Raw genomic sequence first — 17,963 nt, 5'->3', positions numbered from 1 at the left:
ATAAGCTGTCTATAAGAGGCACTTCAGATCTAAAGACACACACAGATGGAATGTGAAGGGATGTAAAGAGAGAGTCCATGCAAATAGAAACAAAAGAAAATGTGGAGTAATGGTATAATCATACAAAACAGACTTTAAAAAATTCTACAGGAAAAGACGAAAAAGGGCAATACATAGTGTTAAGTAATAATGATAAAGATTTTATTCCAAAAAAATGAAATAACATTTGTAGATATTTATGCAACCAGTATAGAAGCACCAAAATATAAAAAGGAAATACTGACAGACTAAAAAGGAGAAATTGACAGCAATACACTAATAGTAGGGGACTTTAATACTACACTTACACAAATGTACAGACCATTCAGGCAGAAAACCAAAAAGGAAACATTAGCCTTAAATGACAGTTTAGTCCAGGTAGACTTAAGATATACATATATTCATATATATATATGATATATATAATATATAGGTATATATTTTTTTCAAGAGCCCATGCAACAGTCTCCAGGATAGATAAAGTTAGGCCATGAAACAAGTCTTAGTAAACTTAATACAACTGAAATAATATCAAGCATCTTTTTCAACCACAGTGATATGAAACTAGAAATATGGTACAAGAAGAAAAATTAGAAAAAGCACAAATACTTTAGAATAAACAACATGCTATTACAAAAACAATCGGTCAACAAAGAAATCAAAGATAAAATGAAAAATACCTGGAGACAAACAAAACTGAAAATACAACTTTCTAAAATTTATGGGATTCAGCAAAAGTAGTTTTAAGAGGGAAATTCATAGTGACATAGGCCTACCTAAAGAAACAAGAAAAATCTCAAATACACAATGTAACTTTACACTTCATGGAACTAGCAAAAAAAGTACAAACAAAACCCAAAGTTAGTAGTAGGAAGGAAATAATAAAGGTCAGATTGGAAATAAATAAAATAGAGACTAAAAATATAGTAAATGTTAATAAAACTAAGAGCATGTTTATTGAAAAGATAAACAAAATTGGTAAATATTTCGCCATATTTTTAATTAAAAAAGAAAGTTTTCAAAAATTAAAATCATAAATGAATGAGGAAAATTACAGTCATTAACATAGATGTACAAAGGATTATAAGAGACTGTTATGAACAATTATATACCAACAAATTAACTTAGAAGAAGTTTGTAAATTCCTTGAAATGTGATTTTTCAAGAGTGAATCAAGAAGATACAAAAAAATCTGAACAGACGACTTACTGGTAATTAAAGTGAAACACTAATTTAAAAACTCCCAAACAACAAGTCCAGGAACAGACAGCTTCACAGGTAAATTCTACCAAATATTTTTTAAAAATCATTAATACTTAGCCTGCTCATACTAATCCAAAATTTTGAAGAGGAAGGAATTCTTCCAAACTCATTCTATGAGCAAGCAGTACCCTGACACCAAAATCAGATAAAGACACTACCAATAAAAGAAAATTACAGACAATATCCATGATGAACACAGATGGGAAAATTCTCCACAGAATATTAGCACACCAAATTCAACAATACATTGAATGGATCATACAAAATGGTCAAGTGGGATTTACTCCAAGGATGGCTCAATGTCCAAAAATCAATTATTGTGATAAATCGCAGTAACAAAATAGACAATAAAAATCATAGGAGCATCTCAATAGATGCAGGAAAAGTACTTAAAAATTTGACATCCACTTACGATAAAGGGAACATACTTAAATGTAATAAAAGACATATATGACAAACTGTAGCTAACATCATAATCAGTGGTGAACCTGCACCCCAATGTTCATAGCAGCAGTATTTACAATAGTCAAGACATGAAACAGCCTAAATGTCCATCAACAGATGACTGGATAAAGAAGTTGTGGTATATTTATACAATGGAATACTATTCAGCCATGAAAATGACAACATAATGCCATTGGCAGCAACATGGATGTCCCTGGAGAATGTCATTGTAAGTGAAGTAAGCCAGAAAGAGAAAGAAAAATACTGCATGAGATCACTCATATGTAGAATCTAAAAAATAAAAATAAAAATAAAAATAAATAAATAAAAAGAACATAAATACAAAACAGAAACAGACTCATAGACATAGAATACAAACTTGTGGCTGCCAAGGGGAAGGAGGGTAAGAAGGGAAAGACTGGAAATCAAAATTTGTAGATACTGACAGGCATATGCAGAAAAGATAAACAAGATTATACTGTATAGCACAGGGAAATATATACAAAATCTTGTGGTAGCACACAGTGAAAAAAAAGTGACAATGAATATATGTATGTTCATGTATGGCTGAAGAATTGTGCTCTACACTGGAATTTGATGCAACATTGTAAAATGACTATAACTCAATTAAAAAATGTTAAAAATAAACAATAAATAAATAAATAAATATGAATGCCTACTATGGACCACAAAACTTCCAGGTGGTTCAGTGACTTTAAGAAATTTTCAATGTGTCAATTTCTGGTGTACAGTTGGTATGTTAATTTCATCTGCTTCTTTTTTTTATTATGGCAACAAGATAATTTAAAATTATAATTGTACCCTGTAATGTATTCCTATTGGACAGCACTGGTATATAAAATGTATTTTCTTCCTTTTTGAAATATTATAGCACATCTCAATTTGTACAAAAATTTTCACTGGCTATTCAACAATTGAAATGAATACTAAAAATTAATTTTCTTTAATATTTATAACTGCATTTAAATGAAAAAAAAAACTATATATTCCAAGATCATAAAATGTACTATCCTCTTTGTCAACTCATTTTTATAATTTAAATTCAAAGGATGTTTAATAAATTGCAAAGCAACTGTAAAGTACTGAATATCAATATGTTCAAAATTTTCTTTTAGTTTATGTAGAAAATTTACATACTGTTGATCATAATTAACATCTTCTGAATATTGATTTAAGTTAGAAGAATATCGTTTTTATATTTCTATTTTATAAAGTTTTAATTTTCACATAATTTTTATACCTGTCTAGCTAAGTCCCAGAAGTTTTTTTCTTTTTTTCAGATTCATATTTAGCTCATACATAAGCAGTACGATAACATGAAGCTGTAGTGAATCACACTGCCAGTGCTCTTCCTTTGGTTATTGAATATTTCTTGCATGCATTCCTTTTCTTTCAGGATAAACTTGAACGGATGTTAGCAGTTACAGTACAGTAAATCTTTATGTAACTTTTCTGCACTATAACCAATGAATATGACAAAAACACTAAATTGTTAAATTCAATGTCTTATACTTGTTTAAACAGTTCCATAAATTGCCAATGATCCAAGATATTTGTAGAAATACACTGAATGATAGGCTGTTGTATCAAATGCTAGTTTACATGTTGCTCTGAAGGTGTTTTGTAGCTGTGATTAACATCTACAATCAGGTGACTTAAGTAAAGTCCCCCTGTAATGAACTTAGGTGTCATCCAATCAATTGGAAACCTCAGAGGTAAAAACTAAAGTTTCCCAGAGAAGAAGTTCCTCTTCAATATTGCAGCATCATTTCATGGGTTTTTACATTGATGGCCTGCCTACATATTTTGGACATGCCAGATGCCACAGCCATATAAGGTGATTTCTTAAAACAAGTAAACAACAAATAGATCTATTTATATAATTTGTATTAATATATAATTATATTTAATATATTATATTTTATACAATTTAAAATATACATATATATCTTATTTTTTTCATAGGAGAACCCTAGAAATAAAGGGGCTTAATTTGTTCTCCTTTTGGTAAGGAAAGATGGGAAGAGAAATGTTGTCATTTGATTTTACAGTTTTTTGTGGTTTTAAAATATTTTTGGTCTCAAAATTATTTTGTTACATTGAAGCCTTGAAATTCTGCATTTGTGTAATATTTCCTAAGAGGAGTACTTGGAAAATGTGTGATTACAGACCAAAAATATTTGTTTATAAGAAACTACACTAAAAACCCTTATATATAACAATATATATTTTCCATGAGGTTAACCCAGTGCCGTATTTGGTATTCTTTCTTTGGCCATTGAATTAATTCTTTAATTTTAGCATTGGAATACATAACATAATCTTATACTTCATCATCTTAAATTTTCAAATTAGAAATTACTATTGTTTTAATCAAGAATCTGATGAAACACGCCCAATCTGTCAAGATTTGGTATGCTAAAATTTTGATACATTTTTCAAATTCTCCAATGAACTGTAGATTTCTCTCTAGATGTTTAAGGTGGTCCATGTAACATAGAGTAGTGAGATATTTACATCTGCAAATTTGTATTCTCAAGGAGGCAGCAATTTTCTACTAAAAGAAAATGACAACTAAATTAATTTTCAAAGACCAAATGAAGATTAAGTACCAAAGTCAACATAACAGACGGTATAGAAAATATGGGACAGGTTATCCTTGGATAGAAAAATCTTTGAAGTGAAACAAAATTGCAAGTGAAATCTTGTGCCTGAACAAAAGGAGTGAGGCTCAAACATGAGAAAACTCTGAAACAGAGGGACCTTCTGGAAGATTGTTATGAATAGGCTGTAAGGAAATGTGATCTATCTTGAAGTTGATCTTGATTTGTTTAGCTTCTTAGGAGTAGAGTTTTATTTCTGCTATAAAGCAGGGGAAAAAAAAAAACAAACGAAACAAAGGAAAGGCAGTCTGAGTTTAAATGAGAGGTGAATGAGTCATCTCAAGGTTCATTTTCTGGGTAAGACATTGAGGTTGCCTCTGTAACTGTAATAAAAGTTAACTCATCACTTTGTGGGTGCTCAAACCTGCTTATTTCAAACAAAGAATTAGCCTTTGACCAGCTGCTGTGTGATTAACTCTGAACCCTTGGAAAAGGATCTGTTAAGAGTATCTTTGCATACCTGAGACCTTAGGGCACATCAGATAGTTCATGATGAATACTGTTATTTAGAGCGAACATCTGTTTTGTTCGCCTGGGGCCCTAGTAAACACTGTATCAGTTTGACATCTGTTGGGTAGAGGACTGGAGACTAAATAAGGTCAATCATGAGCACTCCATGTCTGCATAAATGACCTCCAACAAAAACCCTTGACAGAAAGGCTGGAGTGAGCTTCCCTGGTTCGAGACACTTTCTAAATGTTGACTCAATCATTGCTGAGAGAAGGAAGCACTGTCCACTGAAAGAAGACAAATGGAAGCCCTGCCTAGTTTCCTCTGGACTCCACCCTATGAAACCTTTTTTTTTTTCTTTCTGATTTTAATCTGTATCCCTTTGCTGTAATACACCATAACTATAAGAATAACTTTTTTGCTTTTATAAGTTTCTGAATTCTTCTGGCAAATCATGAAATCTCAGGGATAGTTATGATGATCCTTGACACATTGCATCAGTGGCACTACAATACCCTTAACATGAGAAGGAAAAAAAAAAGAAAGAAAAAAAAGATAAAAGAATAATTCCACCTTAGTAGGGATAGTCTATTCCATGGATTATTGGACCAGGAGCTGAGCCAGTTGCACCCAGAAAAATAAGCATCTTCCAGATAACACTGCAAAGTGGTGTATGCCACCAAGAACTAGGGTTTACTATTTAGCTATTTCTGAATAAGTACATTGTATGTCCAAAAGGTATCTTCTTGATCGTATTGGTGACCTTAATTATAACCACCATTTATCAAGTGCCTCTTAGAGACTGAGGATTGATTACCTAAATTTAATTAATTTGGTCCTATGACTTTGTCCCATTGCATTTTACCTCCCTTTGACATTCTCTGACTTTAATTCTTGTTACTGTCACCACCACCTCCCAATTGATAGCCATAATCAGTAGGGATTTTGTCTCTATATTCTAGGTACAGAAGTTAAAATTGCCGAAAGTACTCATACAGCTGGTATGGGACAGAGCAAGGGTTTGAAATCATAGTGTAAGTGTCACACACTGCGTACGAAAATAAAAACACGAAAATAAAAATTTCCTTTTTCATCTCTTACTCTTTGGTGTTTTGTAAGATCCTTGTTAAAATGGTAGAACCTCAATTGTAATTACAGTATCTTAACACTTTTGAGCACTGACAGAGCTATCCAAACTGTTTTAACATTTTATGTTTAAGCACACTTCTAGGGACTAGGTGTAATTGTGCTTTTAAAATAAATAGTCTATGCTTACTCGTTACCATTTATTTTAGTTGATTAGTATTATTAAATTATTCTATTCTATTATATAGAATATAGTCAATATTCTTTTGCATTTTCCTAAATGGTTAAATAATTTCTATGTAAACTATGATACCTTTCATGCCAGTCCTTTCTTATGAATTAATGTCTTCATGAGAAAGTACATTGGTCAATAGTTCTTCCAAAGATTATAATCATAAACTCTATCAGTATGTCTTTCACAATATATAACTCAATATAATTTTAGATTAATTCTTATTTTGTACTTGAAAGATACTTTTGATTGCCTTCTGTCATCTGTTATTATTGATAAGGAGACTACTGACTTGAATAGTCTTATTTAAAAAAATATTTATCTTTCATTTCTATTTCAAGTTTAATGTGTCTCATTGAAGATTAATGTCGGCTTGTGCTTTGTAGAACCAATTGTCTACTGAGATCCCATGTCCTTCTTAGAAGTCTTGGAAATTTCTGATGTTATTTCTCTCCCATTTATTCTTTTCGTGTTACAGAAGTCTTGGTGGATGTGTTTTGAGACTTCATTTTGATATATAGTAATGTGTATTTGTTAATCCCAAACTCCTAATTTATCCCTCCCCTACCCTTTATGCTTTGGTAACCATAGTTGTGTTTTCTGAGTCCATGAGTCTATTTTTAGTTTGTAAATAAAATTTGTATCATTTTTTTAGAGATTCCACATATAAGTGATAGCATATGAAATTTGTCTTTCTCTGTCTGACTTCAGTTAATATAATAATCTCTAGGTCCATCCACATTGCTGCAAATGGCATTATTTCATTCTTTTTTATGGCTGAGTAATAGTCCATTGTATATACATACCACATCTTCTTTACTCATTCATGTTCTGATGGACATTTAGGCTGTTTCTATGTCTTGGCTACTATGAATAGTGCTGCTCTGAACACTAGGGTGCATATGACTTTTTGAAGGCACTTCTTTTATCTCATCTGTTTGATACTTTCTGTCTTTTGCTGTTTGTGCTACATTGTAGGTAATCTCTTCAGACATATAATTCACTTTTAATTATTCCTAAGTAATTGAAATAATTAATAAATAATCAAACATTTCCAGTATTTTTATAAATATTAATGGAAATGTGGGTGTATACGTTTTAATTTCAATTATTGTATTTGAAATTTCAATTAGTGTAATTGAATTGATTATTAAATCTATTTTTAGAATATTTGTGCTATCTTTTTTTAAGCTTTTATCTATTATTTTAAGTACTTTAAACGTGACTCTTAAGCATATAAACTTACTTTTTTATATATTGTCTTTAATGTCCACTTCTCTCGTTGTGTGAGTGTGCGCATTATGTGTGTGTATGTGAGTGTGTGCATGCTAACTCAATTTCATGATGTCTTGTTTTCCCAGATATTTTGTTGTTTAAAAGTTATGTCATCCACAGTGGAATTGTTTTCTATGGAAATATGGCATATCATGGGTGGTGGAAATGTTCCTTTAAAATATGTTGTTTGTCACTGATCAAGCCATAAGAGTTTTCCTAGTTCTGAACCCACTTTGAGGTTAGTTCCTCAATTTATGTGTCTGTGTACCAATGCTATTGGTGTTAATTGACTTTATACACCAGTATGGTGTAGTACTCAGTCCCCAAATTATCACTGGAGACCTTTGTTCTATTCAAGGCTCCACATGGATCACAGGAATCCTTTGCACTTCCACTTGACACTCAGCAGATGTTTCCACTTATGGATCAGACCGTTATAACTTTCAGCTATCTGTTATCCCAGTTGTTACCTTTTTTTTATAAGTATTAGAATCCAGATTTACTCGCCTCCATACTTGTGTGGTATAAGTTCTCAAAATGTGGTCTGGGATCTTTGGGGGTCCTGAGACTGTTTGAGAGTGTCTGTGAGATCAAAACAATATTCATTTATTCTCTCAGGAGTGTCAAATATGTTTTCATGACATGTGATGTCTAAATAGATTGAATTTAAAAAGAAGATATGGGAATATGGCTGAAATCTGTTAAATCTAGGCATAAAAGATATGTGCAAATGCTATGAAGTAATGCAACTCTTCTTACAATATGTTTATTGTCTTAAAAATATAGTTATTAATAAAAATTTTTATTTAGGTTAATTTATTATAAATTAATTACTATTTAAATAAAGTTAATAATTTTTAAATTCTCAATTTTAATTTCTAGTAGAGTAAATATCAATCTATCAATCTAATATAATAAGTAAATAAACAATGGCTGTTTGAGATCTTAATACATTTTTAAGACTATATGATTTTAAGAATAAAGTTTAGGAGAACCACTGCTCTGGGACATTAAACTTTGGTATTAAAGGGCATGTCTGGTTCTAATTATGGTGTAAGCACAGATATTTTAGTTCTTTTACAATTCTGAGTTTCTTTTTTATGTCTCTCAATGGAAATTTATCTTTCTTGATTTTGAGCTGCAGAAGTTATTGTTTTTCTTCCAGCAATAATGTATGTGAGAAATAGGAGAGAGAAATTAATTTATCAATTCAGTCTGCCAAATTAACTGAAAGTGACCACAGTCATTTATCTTAATTTCACCCACCCAATCTATTTCTATCTTCATTTTCTCCAATGTTGCTGGTTTTCAGCATAAATGCCAGCTGACTAACTATAAACAATTTTTTTAATTGAAGTATAGTCAGTTTACTGTGTCAATTTCTGGTGTACAGCACAATACTTCAGTCATACATGAATATACATATATTCATTTTCATATTCTTTTTCTTCAGAAGCCATAAAAGATACTGAATATAGTTCCCTATATTACACTGTAAACAAATCTTGATGCAAACAAAGTTACAGTTATAAAAGTGCTTTCACTGAGTAAATTTTTTTCAGAATATTAAAATATTTTATTCAAAGTTTTATAAATTTATTTGATCACATGAATATGCTGACTTGATCATGTTTTATAACTGGATTAAGAAGACCAAAACTGGACTCAGCGATGAAGGAAATAAAACACACAGACACTACCAGCACTGTTTTCTCATTCTTTTGGAAAAAATGTGGGCATTATCACCATGCTTGACAATACATAAATTTGAAGTGATTTGTATGTGTGAGTTTCACTTACATGGCTCTCTGGCTGGGAGGATGATAAAAGCCTACTAGCCCTTTGTTTGGCACATATGAACTTGCAACTTTCACCACTATTTGGAACATCTAATGTGAGATACAGATGACAGACATGATACATAATCCCTCTTTTGTTTCCAGTGGATTTTAAGTTGACAGTATGGTCAATATTTCTGTGTGGTAAGGAATCAAAAATAAGGGGACAAACCGAGTTTTCCCAAGTTAGTTAAGTTTTAACATTGACTTTTTTAAGTCTTAGGAAACTCCATAGCCCATCCATACTAGTATGATTGATTGCCCTAATCAGAACATAATCAGCAGCTGCTAACGTGTAAGACAACAAGCATGCTGTTCAGCAAGCTGTGCTAGTCAAAACTAATGTCATGATCCATATGTCTGTTTCTGTGCCAATACCAGGCTGTTCTGATTACTGTAGCTTTGTAGTATTGTCTGAAGTCTGAGAAGGTTATTCCTCCAGCTTTGTTCTCTTTTTCTTCCATATTGCTTTGGCAGTTCTGGGTCTTTGTGATTCCATATAAATTTTAGAATTGTCTGTTCTAGTTTTGTGAAAATGTCCTCTGTAATTTGATAGAGATCACACTAAATCTGTAGATTGCTTTGGGTAGCATGGCCATTTTAACAATATTGATTCTTCTAATCCAAGAGCATAGGATATCTTTCCATTTCTTTAAATCATCTTTAATTTACTTAATCAATGTTTTATAGTTCTCTGCATATGTCTTTCACCTCCTTGGCCAGGATTATTCCTAAATGTTTTATTTCTTTGGTTCAATTTTAAAAGGGATTTTTTTAAACTTTCTTTTTCTTATATTTCATTATTAATGTAAAGAAATGCAATGGATTTTTGTATGTTAATCTTGTAACCTGCTACCTTGCTGAATTCTAAGATGTTCCCTAAGGTTTTTGCTTTCCAGAGCATACACCCTGTGTAATCCTTTTTGTTTGACTGTGGGTAGGCAGTGAATAAATATGACAGAATATCACTGCTATGACTATGGTACCATAAATGCAAGAGGAATCTTTCTCATATGTAATTAAAGTCTCTAATAAGCTGACTTTGACTCTGTCCTAATCCACTGAATCCTTAAAAGACACAGGAAACAACAGTATACATTTTTCTTCTGGCCTTAAAAAAAGTAAACAATTATGTTGTGAATTTCCTTTAAACATCCTTTGGTAAGAAACTGCAGGGTGGCCTCTAGGAATAGAGGTTGTTCCCTCAATGAAAACCAACAAAATTCTGGACTTCAGTTGTATGGCTAGGAAATTAATCCTTCCAACAACTTGGGAGCTTAGAAGAGAATCCCAGGAGCTAGATAAGTATTGTAGCCTTACCTGACTATGCCTTTACCCTGACAAGACCCGGAGCAGTAAATCAAGATAACTTGTACCTGTCTGTACTCTTGTCCAGTGGAAACTGAGATAGTAAATTTGTTTCACTTTAAACTGCTAATTGAATGGTAATTTGTTATGCAGCAGTAGAAAAATTATACATCGTGTGTGTGTGTGTGTGTGTGTGTGTGTGTTTAAGCCTCTGCATTGTTGATTATGTACCTTACCTTAATTTCATTGCCACTAGAAATTGTTTATTTATATCATCTTAAGAACTTGCTGTAGACAGTTATTGCATGGTTTACCAGGAATTACATGCTAATTTTTAGAAAGGTGTAGTCAATTAAAGGAGTTATAATATTTACTGAACATCTTAAGTATAAAGAGGGAAGTTAAACTAAAATCAGACATTACAATTTTAAAAGTGTATTGGGTAAGAGTTATTGTCAAAATTTGTGAGAGCTATAAAGATGAAAATGACAGTTGCTATCATTTAAAAATGTGTCATCAAGAAGGAAATAATATTAATTCTTAGGAAAAAGAACATGATAATTTAAAAAATGTAAACTCAAAAGATAAGATGTTTAAAATTTAAGAGGAGTCACATTAATTTTATGTGTATTTTGGAAGACAGATTTTATTGAGTTGTGGAGGAACAGACAGAAATTAAATATATAGATTGGTGCATGAAGTAATTTTCAGTGGCTGCAAGCTCAAGGATGGTCATTTGAATCTTATGAAAACAACTTGTATGAGGAAAGTGGTCCCATAGGAGGCATTTTTGAGTAACCATGCCCAGAACACTAGATCTTTAAGCTGCTCACTTTATTCCACTTTTTAAAAACATGTGTTTTAAGATTTACACATTTCCTTTTTCCTCTTATTCCTTGATGCAAAGTAATTAATTGCAGGAACAAAATTACCAAAATGAAGATTGATCTATTGATTACATTAGGGTAGAGGAAAATGACATGTAATTCATAAAATAAGTAGATGGTTCCTAAATGAGCTGGAAACAACTGTGTTAGTTTTGTCAGATTTTGTCATAATAAAGCTAATGCTATATTTTTACATTAGATGATATTTTTATAGAATTAATGTATTAATTAATACCTTTAGTACAAATCAAAGTAGAGTAAAAGACAGTGGAAATTATTTGTAGATATCAGGTGAATCTTATGATATATCCATTTATTTGGTTGCTTTTGTTCCACCGTAAGATTAAACCCTGAATCTATTTGGAAATAGGAAACTGTCTCATTTCTCTGACTACTTCAACTAAAATTGTAATCTGTTTCATCTCATGGGTAAAATGCTGATGGGTAGTCTCAGATCAGTCAGCATTCAGCACTAGAAAAATAAGCTTTTTTAAGAAAGAATGAGCTCAACTTTTGTGGAAAAATACAATTACTTTGAAGGAATGCTCCTATTTACATTTATAGTTGGGTAATTCTTAGTATAAATACTACCTGGGAGTCATCTGAGTTTGCAAAATGTTTAAAATTTCTCTTTTCAAAAAAAAAATATGAAAAGTGTAGGTCACTTCTAATAAAAATCAAAGTATTAATGTGTTTTTTGAAAAAAGTAGAGGACATTAATTTGGTACAAGAGAGACTCAGGTTCCATGTGAATTACCATGTGATCTTATTAAGTCACTATTTCACATTTGTAAAAATTTGTAATACCACTTGGATTTTTACATAAGAATCAGACAAAAATAGATATATGTTGTATTTCTTGTTCTAGATGAGTTTTTTATTATTAATAGCAATTTAAATTATTTTGCTAGTATTAAATTACAATAATCATCATGAAAATTCTTATAGGCACATTTGCTATTGAATTCTTTAAAATGCTTATTTGGATATTGACTCAATAACCATGTTAAATGTGGAAGATATCCCATAGGGTTGAATTGTAAATAATTTTAAAGTTGTGGGAAATTAGGGGAGAATGTGATATAGCCCTTTGAACTCCTAAAAGCTAAAAATTATTTTGAAAGCTTAGTCTGAAATCTGCAGTCAAATGCTCTACCACTGAGCTATACTCCCTGAAATCTGAAGAAATTTAGATCTCTGACATTATTTCTGGAACTACCTTGGTGTTATCTAGAGATATGCAGGAGGCATTTTGTCATACTTTGCAGTACGGGTAGAAATCAATATTTGAATACCAGAGATAGAAGGCACTCACTCAAGAAAACAAAAAGAGAACCAAAGGAATTCGTTTGAATAGTGCAGTAGATGAGAACAACAACAGCAAAAACAACAATTTTTGTAACCATAACCTAAACACATTGTTTTCAAGCTATGAAAGTCATGAGCATCACATAAGGAGAAGTCTGACTTCTCATTCTCCTAAAAATTATTAAATAAGCAAGTGAAATGCTAACCTACTGCTTGACTGGAGGTGCTCCTCACCACCCAGATGCACACAGCACAAGGACTCATTGATGGAGAGCTACGTTCAGCACCTGGGAAAAAAACACCGTATTAGGTGGGAGGGTAAGAGTTACAGATACAGGATTAAATGGCTGATTAGCAATCAGAAAATTTGGGGGAAATAAACATGTGGTAGTTTGTGGTAAAGGATTCTATCTGTATCCTGTAAAATCTTGGTATTTCTCTGGGTGAGTTAAAGTTGAAGCCATGGACCTAAAATGATCTTTTGATGGAACTACTTTTGTTGTTGACCCTTTAAAATGATGAAACGAAAGCACAGAAATATTTGTTAGTCTGATCTAAGTCACACATTTTGTAAGTAATTTAAATGGGATTCAAATCTAGGCAGGCAAACTTCTGACGTCTGACTAGAAAACTTGTGTCTATCAAGATCTATGAAAAGAAAAAGGAAAAAAATAAAATATGAATGAGAGGGGTAGAATATCCTCTTAGGAGGAATCCCAGGAGGAAAGAAAAGAGAGAATAAAGGAGAGGCAGTAATTAAATAAATATGAATGGAAATTTTCCTTGAACTAGGAGGAAACATAAGATCTCTGATTAAAAGGGTCTATAGGATTGTGAGCACATAGAAAGAGAACTATGGATCATAAATGAGAATCAACAAATATCTACTAGATCTCAAAATCAATGCTAGTTACAATGAAAAATATAGAGTAATATTTTAAAACTTCTGGAGGTAAAACCACTCAATTTAGAATTTTATATACTGCTGAACTATATTATCTTTCAAGATTGACTAGCTACTACAGCCATACTATATGGTTTTTTTGACTTGCAAGACTTTAGAACCACCAGTCCCCTCTGCTATGATGAATAAAATACAAATAATTTCAATTATGTACAATCCCTCCATGCTTATTTAGAAATAGCCAAAGTTTCACATCAAAACAGTTTTATCAAGATATTTATTATATTTTCAAACTGAACTATATTGTATTTTATTTTGAACAGTAAAAAGTCACCCTAATTTTTGTAATTATGTAACTAGAATTGATTGGAAAAATCTGTATATGTTATTTTGTAGGTCATGTCATTACAATTATAGTTTTGAATCTATTCCTCATTTAAATTGAGTAGAACTGACTCTGTAGCTACTATGCAGTTAATGGAGGACTTAAATTCAAGATAATATGTATTTTTGTGTTGGGCTAATTGCTCACCATCTTGTATATAAGTTAAGCAGAAGTAGCATAGGGTACATCTCAAATCTTCCAACAAGTCTTATGTGGCACTTTGGAGATAGCTCTCAAAGCATATGATTAACTCTACTGCTTTATTTTCCATACGTAATTCTAATGACTAAAAAAATACTTAGGCTCTTGAGATTATTACTTATTTTTGAGATCTCCAATTTCTCAAGTATCTTGAAAACTATGTTTCCAAGTTAGATTATACTCTTTGACATATTATTAAAACAAAAGGTGTAAGAAGTACTTGTTAATTTTTACTTCAAAACAATATACTTTTGAGTAGTGTAGTTTAAATACATAATATTATACAGACTGATAAAATTGTTATCTGAAAATATGTTATATATTTGATTTTTTAGCATACTGAAATGAAACTATGTATTTAAATCTTTATTCTTGCATTCCTTAAACTTCTTCCAAAAAGATGCCCTTGACAAAAAGAATAATATTGAAGTGGTTGTGGAAAAAATATTATTTTACTAATAGAATAATTGCTTTTAATCATTTATTAAACAAAACCCAATAAAATTTTTGACCTTTTATATTTTTTAAATTTCATACATATAACTGTAGCAAGTGACTTAGAAGCAAATCACATGGTGAAATTCTAATGATCATGTATTGAATAAGCTAACTTTCAAAAAAAGTTAACTCATTAGGTATAATTTCCAACTTCCAACAAATTTATCACTCACAATCTATTATCAATTCTCATTTGTAAATTTCTTCAGACTACATCGACAAAAACACAATTTATTCTATCCCAAACACTTTGTGTGATATATTGACACAACTCAGTGAATAAGCAATAAACTGAATTCTCTTACTGCCTTTCTTTGGCCTTCTACAACAAAAAGCATATAGAAAGTTCTCAAAAAATACTATTCTCAAGATAGCCAGATTATCATTTATACCTAGAAAATGAAAGAAAAAAATTGACTGTTGGGTAATAAGAATTGAAGCAAAATGAAATCTATTTGCAACCTTGGGAGAGATAAACAGTAGCTTTATTATGATCAGCATGAAGTTATCACAGGCCACGTGACAGTATGTATTAGGAAAAGTATACACTCATTTTTCATGTTGAATTAATTATGTTACTAAAATTTATCTAAACTTTTATTTTCTTAAGCATTCAAATTGCTTTATGTCTCTAAAGCGAAAGCATAATCAGAAGGTTCTATTTAACTTCCTGATTAAGCAGTCTCAAGTATCTACACATATATTCAGTAAATATATCAAATACCTACTCTATATGCAGCACTGTGCTGTGCAATTCAGGTACAGAGATGAAGGGACAGACTTTACATTTAAAAACCTCTCAACTTACTTGAAACTATCAAAGGCAAAATTTTGAGAGGAATGGATATAGTTTTTTAAATGGCTGTAGTGAGTCACACAAGTGTATGGTAACATAATTTTCTGGGCTCCAATAAAAATCCTTTCTTGGTTTCTTGAACACATTTCATTCTCACATTAACCGATGTTTAAGCAAAGAGTAAAGAGCAAAAAAAGTCATTCATGTACAGTCATCCCTCATTATCTGCAGGGAGTTGGTTCCGGGACCAAAATCCACAGATGCTCAAGTCCCTTACGTAAAATGACGTAGTTTTCATACAAGCTACATATGTAGTCCCATATACTTTAAATCATCTTTAGATTACTTATAACACCTAATACAATGTAAATGCTATGTCAGTATTTGCTAGAACATGACAAATTCAAGTTTTGCATTTGGAAATTTCTGCAGTTGTTTCTACAAATATTTTCTATGCAAGTTTGGTTGAATCTGAGGATGTGGAACCCATAGATATGAAGGGCCAACTGTGATCATGTTCCAGCGTTATCCTTAGGGATTTGGATCTGAAGATAGACCACTAGTACTAAAGGTCAAAAACAGCTAATTTTGCAAGTGTTCACACTTTGTCTCAGTACATTCATACATACACATAGTTTTCTTAGCCTTGGCTCTGACTCTAAAATATGTCCTCAAACTACTGTTTAAAAGGTCCTTAAAATTATCAGTGTAATCAATTTTATGTTACTAAGCACTAAGAAGCTATCATGAATAACTCTATGAATATATATGACTGTTGTGAACTAATTATTAAAATGTACTTATGTACACCTCAGTGTTTTCAAGTCTTCCCTTCCTCTCAATCACAAATATCTTTGATCCCCCTGAAGCTGACGTTTAAAAATAACTAACACTTGCAAAATATCCTAGCCAGTTTTTAGTCATTAAACAGGGGCCCTCCACATATCACCCCCATTTTTGAAATATTTTTATTTTCCGTGATCCCACTGTCTTCTTCCACCTTCATGTCATTTTCCCTAAGTCTCTTCAATTATATCTTCTGTTAAAATTTTTCTAAGTGCTAGTATTCCTGAAAATTCTCCTTTGGAACTTTTTCAATCCTGGTTGTCATCTACCCAGTTGCAATACATATTGAGAAGGAGAAATCAGTCCCTGATATGCAGCAGCTCGGCTAGTGCTGTCATTCAGACTCTGGTCTTACTATGGGTTGGCACTCACAGTTAGGTCTTGGCATTCTCTTGCTGAGCAGAAACACTTTCATAGAACAGCAATATCAGATAAGGCTACTCTGTGACCATAATGGATCAAGACAAATGTAAGAATACTCACAGTGATGTCTGAATACAGATAAAACTGGAGCTTTTTCCAAGCCACAAAATGCCAGGTATACCTCTGTCATGGCTAAAATGAATGACTGGCTGCTCCTCTATCAATTATACCTTTAGCTTTGCTCTAGTATCCCTTCCCTATAGACAAGATTTTTTTTTCTTTTTTTAAGATACCTAATCATAGTTTCACCTCTACTTCCTAAAAGCATCTCATGCAGAGCAAGGCACTGCTTTCATTGATCCTCCTCGTAGTCACATAACACAAGTCCAAATCCTTTAATAAGTCTTTTTAAACCCCCACTTACTGAGGTGGTTTATGGTTCTCCAAGGTGTGTGTAATTCTTTGGTGCAAAGAGTAATCTACTCAACTTGTTCAGTCACAGGTGTGGTTGCAAGTGATTGACAACATCTATAAAAAGCCAAGCTTTTACATATCACCTGCATATTAGGACTCCAAGTAATATAACCCAAGCAAAACCTTTTATCCTAATATTTACCTAATCGTCAAAAAATTACTTAATTAAATTATCCTACTGTTTACTTAATCGTCAAAATTCACTTAATCATCATTTGCCAGACTTTTTTTTTTTTTTAACATACATCATCCACAGACATAAAATTTCAACATTGCCAAATGAAACAAACTGTTATCTCCTCCAGGGAAGCCATTTCTCTTACATTTCCTATCCTGTTGAAGAAACCACTTCTATAGCCAGAAACCCCAAAAGTAGCTTTGACAGCTGACTCACCACAAGCGACTTTCATTCTTTCTGACTTCTAAATATCTCCCTTTATTTTACATCACCTCTGGTGCTTCTCAAATTCTGGTACTCACTATTTCTTATCACAGTAGCCAACTAAAAATACTATTCCATGTACAGTACCATTTTTTTTCCTACCATGTCAGATTCCCAAGTGATCCAAGAGCCTAAACTCATTAGGTCACTTCTTTACATAAAATTCTTAAGATGCTTCTCAAACTTACAGGATTACGTTTATATCCCTTAGGAGAATTTGCCACCAAAATCATTATCAGG

This window comes from Camelus bactrianus, chromosome 4 (assembly GCF_048773025.1).
Source record: "Camelus bactrianus isolate YW-2024 breed Bactrian camel chromosome 4, ASM4877302v1, whole genome shotgun sequence".
Taxonomy (NCBI): Eukaryota; Metazoa; Chordata; class Mammalia; order Artiodactyla; family Camelidae; genus Camelus; species Camelus bactrianus.
The sequence above is the reverse complement of the archived record's forward strand: the minus strand, read 5'-3'. Positions refer to the sequence as shown.